The sequence below is a fragment of the Brassica oleracea genome, chromosome C1 (genome assembly GCF_000695525.1).
Source record: "Brassica oleracea var. oleracea cultivar TO1000 chromosome C1, BOL, whole genome shotgun sequence".
NCBI lineage: Eukaryota > Viridiplantae > Streptophyta > Magnoliopsida > Brassicales > Brassicaceae > Brassica > Brassica oleracea.
The window spans coordinates 28034698-28041903 of NC_027748.1; the positions used below are offsets into that span (position 1 = coordinate 28034698).

Consider the following 7206-nt stretch of genomic DNA (forward strand, 5'->3'; position numbering starts at 1 on the left):
TTGTTTGATATTAAAATAGCTGAAATAAGAGTAGTTCACTTTTTCACCCAGATTATATTTGTTAAACAGTCGTGATTGAATAATACATAGTAAAGGAGACTAACTTAAAATAGAGAAAATGAGTGAAAAATCTTAGAAGTTAATCTGTATATATATAAAAAATTGTTTCACTCCTCTAACGCTAACGCTGACAAGTCATCAAATAGTTTAATTAAACTATGCGTTTCACTAAAGGGAAGGGGATAGATATGGGCTACGTTTATTATGTGGGCTTTAATCTTGGCTGAAGGAACAAAGCCCGATGGCGAGCAGCCTTAACTCTCTCTGAACGCGGAATCAAATTTTGGGTTTCTTCCCATGGATGATCTCCGCCATTCGAGAGATTGAGTTGCTCAAGTCGGCGTGACTATTCCGTTCATGCAGTTTCGGTCGCATCCTTTGACCTTCTTTTCCATCAATCTAAACTAAACCCCTTACAGATTCATCACATTAAGCATATTTTTAACTCCTTCAGCCACGATCTATACTTCAATGTGAGGTTATCTTCTGCGAGGCGGTTTCTCTGCGTGTATAAAAAGGTTAGCTTTCCACCTCTCAAGACCATCTTCTAAATCTGTCTTAGTAAACTTATGCTCATGTGGGTTGATATGCTCATGGCTGATGTAAATGTAAGTTTGTTCTTAGACTCTTGATAATCACTAAAGATAACTCCGGCGAACTGTTCTCTGTTTCTTGGTTCTGAGATTTTCAACCGCTGTTTCAGGCAACCATTATGCAAGCCGGCTTCCAACCTTCAGGCCACGTCTCACGGTGTTAAGACAAAACACAAAGCACATTCGTTTTGTACTCTTGCGAGAACCTTAGAACCATATCTTCCACGAATGGGGACTACTCAGCTCCACTTTTCCGAATTAAAGGCTGGTCGTTGCAAGGTAACCGTCATGACACGTCTCCTTCGTTTTTGGGAGGCGAGGAATGTGAAAAGGCCTTGAAGAGCGCGGCTTCAACCGAGCAAAAATTTTAAGTACACCAGCGGTTCTTAACTCTATCAGCCTTAACTCTCTCTGAGGTTGGTCTAAGTATTGGGAGTTTGAAAATAGTATAAAGGAGAAACAAGAGAGGATATTTGTTTCTATGGGAGGTTATAGATAATGATGCATAACAGTTTGAGTTCGGTAGGATTGTGTCAAAAATATTTAGAGATGTTTATGCAGAGAATCGAAAACATATAACAGCATGTTCTTACAGAGTACAAGACTATTCTCAGATTACAAAGATATGGAGAAAATTTGAGATGAAATACAAACATAGTTGAAGAGTGTAACACGACAAAAGACGATGAGATCAAACTACTTAGGGAGAAAATGAGGAGAACATGACCCTGGTATGTGGTAAAGGGACAGTTTAGGTTGTATATGGATGAGCTTCTAGAAGAGAATTTTCGGGTTTAAGTTTCAGCACAACATTTGGACAGATGCAGAGCTATGACACATCAATAGAAGAAAAAAGCAAGATGGAAGCAGCACAACAAAATATACCATGAGGTCAAATGTTCGACCACTTTTCGACACTAGAGGGAAATAAACGCAGACATTGGCCTCTGGCTGGAGACAACAGGTGATGAATGTCTTTCATAAGAGTATTGTTGAGTATGTGAGATGTAGAATTTAGCTATGTGATCCGACGAACAGAAATATTTTTTAGTTTTCTGGTGCAAGATCATTGAGAATATTTTAAATATTATTAGATGATTTAAGCAAGAGATGTGAGTTTGCTATGTCTTCTTATTTTCTAAAAATTAATCAGTATCGTCTATTCCGCAAATCATAGATATTTATTCAGATAATATAGTTTTTTAATTCTAAATATAATATTATATTCAAAATTCAAACAAATATATCTTTCTAACTAGAAATAATTAGTATAAGGTTCTTGTGTTGCATACCTAATTTAAAATATATATTTTTGCTATAATGAATCAGCTATTCCTTTTTAGGATCATAAACATTGTCATTTTAATAAAAACATATAAAATAAAATACAACTAAATTCAAGAAATAGATGTAACAAAATAATTGTCTATGTTTTCTATGTTAAATCCATTAGATTAGAGTTTAAAAAAAAATTGCATTCTACTTACTTCAAAATCAAATTAAAAATATCAAAAAATAAATAAAATATTACACTTTCATGATTTTTTAATAGTGTAATAAGTATGTTACTTACAAAAACAATAATAAAACAGTTAGTAAAAATTGTTCTAGAAAATAGTGAAAAGTAATGTTACATATAATTGAGAATAAATTAAACATTTACGAAATTTTCATTAAATTGGTTTTAATGGTAAAATAAGTACATGTTTTGTAAGTAAATGTGAAAAATAAAAATACTAAAACAAAAATCTCAATCATTATTTTAATATTGATGTGAATATTAAAAAAAAAAATATATATATATATATATATATTTGATTCGTTGTGTGAAAGACACAATGTAGAATAACTCGACAAAAAAAAAAAAAGAGAAAATGAAACTAGCTAATTTATAATAAACAAAAAAAATTAAAATATCTACACCAATATAATAAAAATAGAACGCAGCTTTGTTAATAATTGCAACAATTGTATTAGAAAACTTGGTCAATCCAAACGAAATTAACACTGAGTATTTTACAACAAACAAATTCAACGGAAAAGACTGATAATTTATTTTAAACAACTACAAAATCACAATCTACACATAACATAAAAACAATTATTTAAACTAAAAAAATGTTAAAAGAATATATAATAAAACAAAATACAAAAAAATAATTTGTTGTTCATTTTTTAGTTTAGCTTTTGTGTATGTAATTTAGAACTTAGTTCCGATGAAAACACTCTCACGATGGACAGAGTTGTTCAAATCTGTATTTCTTTGTTGTCATTTATTAATAAGTATACAATATTCCATTAATTTTAATATTATTCAAATCAAAATCTTAGGAAAGGCTTTCCAAATTTATATTACAGCAGTCGTTAATTAATAGCATTTCCTTTACTAAAACCTTTAAAAGGTTTCAAACAAAAATATTAATAATTTGTATAAATAATTATATAACTAAACTTCAATGAAAAATAATTTATCCTGCATAAACACCATATTTCATATCTAGTAAACTGATAATTTGCACTCATCCTCCCTAGCACTCTTCTTCTGGTTGCCAAAATGCATGCTAGAGATTGTCGTCCAAACTGGCGCCATAGTTCTACTTAACCGAGGCCATAGTACCACCACTTTCCTACAATCGGATCAAATTCTATAATGATCCACTTGGTTGTGAAAAAAATCTGTTTTGGACCTCTTCTGATTTAAATTTCTTGATTTAAATTTTATATGAAAAACTAGGAGTGTGTGCTCGCGGAATATTGTTTCATTGTTGTTAAGTATGATTTTTTGGATGTTGTAATTATGTGGTCAGTCTTTATTTGTCAAGAGCATTATTTGATGTTTTATTATTTTATGTATTAGTAGGTAATATGTTAATATATTATGTGTTTGTTTTTTTACTAATGTGTTGTTGTGTGTACAGTAGTACTTGTTAATGGTGAAGTGAGCTTCTGATGTTTCACATTTTTCACATTATTCCTTTGAGATGTTTTTGCCCTCTCCCCATATTTTGACTTTGAGCCGTCGACATTTATGTATTTTGTTTATATTTCCGGTGTGCGGTGTTTGTCACCATAACTGGAAAAGTCACTTCCGTGCTCTTGTTTTTCCTCTACTTCTTCTCTTATGAGATTATCTGGTATTTGTTATAGATCAAGCTTATTGTGTTTGCAGTTGTGTGGTTGTTTCTCAAGGCGTTGTAGGTTGTTCCAGTCAATATTGGTCATCTTCTTCTTTAGATTTTGGCTAATGTTAGGAATTACATCTCATTGGGTTGGGTCAAAGTTTAGTTATAGTTGTCTTTGATTTTGTCTTCCTCGTCATTGGCTTGCCGTTGATATTCTTTTCTCTTCTTGGTTTTCAAAATCTGGTTTTTAGTGATCTGACTTATATGTTCTCTTTCATAGCTCGAGGATGGCTCCATAGTTTGCTGATATCGTTTCGTCTTCTTTTTTTTCTCGTTTTTGTTCTCATCTTGTTGCATCTTCCATCGCTGCTCGCGTCTCTAGTGGCTCTCTCTTTCACCATGTTTGCCACTCCAGGTTTGGATAGTGTGCGTATATGCTATGTGTTTTGGAAGGTTGTTTCTGGTCTCAAATTTGAGCTTTGGATTTTCGGTGGTTGCCTTCCATTCTCCCACCCTCATGTTATTTCTATTATTCTCATGCTTTCCTTGGTATAGGTGTGCAGAGTTAATCTGTCGGAGCTTTGGTCCCTTGAATTCATAGTTTGTGGTTCTTTGTTGTATGTGTGCCTTGTATGTGTTTGTTTAGTTTATGATGTGCTTCTTACCTCTTAGCTGGTGGTTGTGCTTCTGTGCTTTAGGCATGTGTCTTCCTGCTCCGTGGTGACTTTGGTCTTCCAGTGATTATTCCTCTGACCCAATTTTTTGGCTTTTTGCGCTGGTGATTAATCGCGTTCTTTTGTGTTCGGGGGATTTCTTTGTCTCTGGTTTTATTTTTTTAATCTTTTTTTGCCTATGTTTGTTTTAGCCAAGACATTCTTTGGTAAGATGAGGTCAGTTAGTCTTCTTTGTTGACCTCTTTTCAGCTCCAGGCTTTTATTGAGTCAGTGTTTCTAAGGTATTTTGTTTTTTCTCTGTGATTGTGGAGATTTCAAGTTTAGATTTTGTGTGTTTACTATAGTTTCTTCTTCTTAGTTGGTTATTTTAGGATTTTAATAGTTAAATAAATATATAATTTGTAAATAAGATGATAGAAAATAGTAAAAAATAATAAAGTAGTAAAAAAATATGTTATTTGTAGTTGTGAATAAACGAAATATTTAAAATGTATTTATATTATTTTATATATGTCTTTATTCATCTTTAATTTAAGTGACTAATAAAATAGATTTTCAAATTTCATACAACTATGGTTAGTGTGAAGAATATTAGATAGTGCACAATTAAAAGGTATTGGACCAAATTGCAATAATCTAAAAGAAAAAGAATCTAAAATATATAAAAAAAAATTATGGGGGACATGTGTCGTCAAACCTCTCTGCCACTTGTCATAAGAAGAGAAAAAGCTAACTTTATATATATAGATGGGCAAAATGTCCATAAAACCTAAAAACTTTAAATTATTACCAACCCAACCAACTAAATCCTGACCCAAATCCAAATACCCAACCCAGCTCATATTCATTTAATTTTTAAATATTTTAAATTAATTTTTATTAGTTGTACTACTTGTACTAGTTGTACTGTTATACTAGTTATACAATTGTACTAATTGTAAATTTGAACTAGTTGTACAATTTAATAAGTTATACTAGCTGAACAATTGACACGAGAAAAAGATCTTCCCACTCCGGTGGACAACGATGACAAAAACTTTATCGATGCTGGTGTGTCCAAGATCAGACTGCATATCTATCACCTGAATCGTCAAGATCACCCAAAGAGGCATCTCGCGGCCACAAAATGTCAACTACAAAGAGCAGGTTTGGTTCGGCTCAGAAACGCTAACCACCAAATCTATGAATAATGTATGTAAACCTTAGCCACCACAACTATTATTCATTGTTTGGTTAAATTTGTAATATGTTGTGATTAATTTGTTTTTTATAATATTATGTTTAACTTCTCTTCAAAATATAATATTATATATAACACTATAATATGTTGTATTAGTTGTACTAGTTATAAAATTTAATGTGAATATTATTTGTTTAATAGTATTAGTTATACTATTTGAAAAAAATGCATTTTCATTTTTTCTGCTCTCGAAACTGAAGAAGGAAGCTGCGGAGTCAAAGGGTTGCAATAGAAGAAAATTTTAATTTTTTTTTTTCAAAAGATGTTATTAGAAGGGACCATTATAAACACCTACCAATTTGGTCAGTTGATTGTTTTTCTTCATATGGAAAACCAAATGAAAATTTGAAATTTCTATAACGAAGAAGTTGAACTAGTTGAACAAGTATTAAATGTCTGATATATAATACAAATTTGTATGAGTTGTACCAGTATTACATGTCTAGTATATAAAAAGTTGTATCTGTAATACCAATTTATATGCTTAGTTATAAGAGTGGTACCATATTTTCTAACTAAAAGGTTTCTTACATTGGTGAGATGTATATAATGCTTTTATTACAAGGAATCTTATATTAAAACTAAAACAAATCATCCTTTTATTACAATATGAAGTTATACCAGTTACACCAGTATTACATGTCATTATTACATGTCTCGTATATGAGTTATATGCATAGCCACATTATTTTTGAAAAACACACATTGGGCATTTTTATACAAAATATTTGATCAATAACATTTGTGACATAGTATGAACACGTAAATCAATGGTACAACTAATAAAATTATATTTCGTGTATGGTACAACTAATTTTTTCAATTTCGTAGTCCAAACGTTCAAATTAGTACAACCCAAAAACTGGTACAACTAATGAACATATAAACACGTAGTTGGACCAGTTTATGAGTTGTACCGGTTTGAAAATAGTTAACATAGTTAGTTGTACTTGGGCTATGAAATTTTTAAAAACATAGTTTGTGTTGTTTTAACACTGGTGATAGACTTCTCACCCCAACATCTATTTTCTTTATTTGGATATAATAATAAGAGATGAAATAATCAATTGTAAACACATATACAATAAGAACATGGTGGAACTTACATATTTTGATATGAAGAGATGGCATACCAATGATTTTAAATATGATTTTGTATAGGCATTACACATACTTGGAAAAAAAATTAATGTTATCATCAGAAATATACCTCCATCAGGAAAATGAAAGCATAAAAGACACAAAATTAAAAGAAAAATAGATTAATATGATTAGTATAAATAGTACAACTAGTATAATTACGAGAAAATATGTATGACTGGTTTAACCAGTACAACTATGTTTCTTAATAACATGTAGTTGTACCGAATTTTTGGTTGTACAAGTTTGTACATAGTTGTATTTTGACAGTAAAATTGAAAAACTTAGTTGTACCACATAAAAAATAAATATACCCCAGTTATACTACTTCTATATGTTTACCTATCTGATATCACATATAATCGAATTATTAATTT

The 7206-nt window shown here is 30.8% G+C and overlaps 1 long non-coding RNA gene across 1 annotated transcript; it reads left to right on the forward strand.

The window, feature by feature from the left end:
- The first annotated feature begins 318 nt into the window (after positions 1-318).
- LOC106294254 lies at positions 319-1173 on the forward strand. Its single transcript, XR_001260796.1, has 2 exons — positions 319-578; positions 764-1173. It is a non-coding gene; the product is annotated as an uncharacterized LOC106294254 (long non-coding RNA).
- The last annotated feature ends 6033 nt before the right edge of the window (positions 1174-7206 follow it).